The sequence below is a fragment of the Schistocerca cancellata genome, unplaced genomic scaffold, assembly GCF_023864275.1.
Source record: "Schistocerca cancellata isolate TAMUIC-IGC-003103 unplaced genomic scaffold, iqSchCanc2.1 HiC_scaffold_785, whole genome shotgun sequence".
In the NCBI taxonomy this organism is placed as follows: domain Eukaryota; kingdom Metazoa; phylum Arthropoda; class Insecta; order Orthoptera; family Acrididae; genus Schistocerca; species Schistocerca cancellata.
In genome coordinates this window covers 60,349-61,613 of record NW_026046796.1, presented here as the reverse complement: position 1 = coordinate 61,613, position 1,265 = coordinate 60,349, and positions in this window count along the sequence as shown.

Below are 1,265 nucleotides of genomic sequence, written 5' to 3'. Positions count from 1 at the left end.
AGCATACTAGAAATATGAAGTGAAACGTTTTATGGCAAAGACAAAGTTAAAAAGCAGATTATCTCTCAATAAACGGTTTTATATGTGGAATGTGGTGTAAACCTTTACTCTTCCTAATATGCAGAGTTTCAACTTGAATGCAATCATCATGCGGTATTCGTCCGTAAAGAATACTGGAATTTTGCTCAAGGTTAGCGTCAATGTAATTTTTCTCTGAGCCAGCCGGCGCACGCGGGTGCCTGCGGTGCGAGTCATTGTCTGCTACCTCTTTGTTGGCGCGCGCCGTTATTGGGATTTGGAGACCTAACTTCCACAAATTCACCGTGATGAGAAGGCTCTGCCCTGTTTGAAGTTCGCCAGTTCTGATGGAATTCAGATCTGTCGTTTTGTCGGTAGTTTACATTGTTTCTGTTTTGTCGGTCATGTGGTGGAGAATTTCTCCCGGAATCGTAACTGCGTGGTGGACCGTTGCATCTGAAGTTATTCCGTCTCCCTTGATAATAATAGTTCTGATTACCATATTGTCTGTTTCTATGGTTATTTCTGTCATGTTCATTACTACAGAAATGCGATCTTTCTCTGTAACTATTACTCTGCCAGTGGTTGTCATATGGGTGGTGTCTGTTTTGGTCACGATCTGCGTTGTAAGAATAGGCTTGTCGTGTCCAGTTATTGTTTCTGTCGTCACGGAATTGTGACAGACGTGCCCTGTAGTGATTGTTTTCCCGTTTTCGCACCCCGCGACTGTCTGTGTCAATTTCTAATTCTTGTAAGAGTCCCTGAAAAGCTTCAATGTCGTCTTTGCAACGTCCTGCCAAAATAATATGCCATAAATGTTCAGGTAATTGGATCAAGCAAATGCGGATGAGTTCTGAGGGGCTGTATGGGTTTGAAAGATACTGATTCTTGTGCAACATGTCTTCAAAATATTTGACAAGACTGGAAAATTCAGATTGTTCAAAGTGTTTCATCATCATGATGCTATGTTTTACTCGGTCTTGTGTAGCTTGAGACCAATATGCTGAGAGGAACGCATGGTAAAATTCTCCATCACTGTGACAATCGTGAATGACCGATCGCATTCTTACAACTGGTTCATTCTCCAAGTAGCCACACATAAATTCTAACCTGTGCTCCAATGACCAGTTGGGAGGAAAACAATGAGAGAATTGATGGAGCCACGCTTGTGGATGAATGTCGTTGGCAGAGTTCTTAAACGTTTTGAATTTACGTGTAGTAATGAACAGCTTATAATCAAAATCATC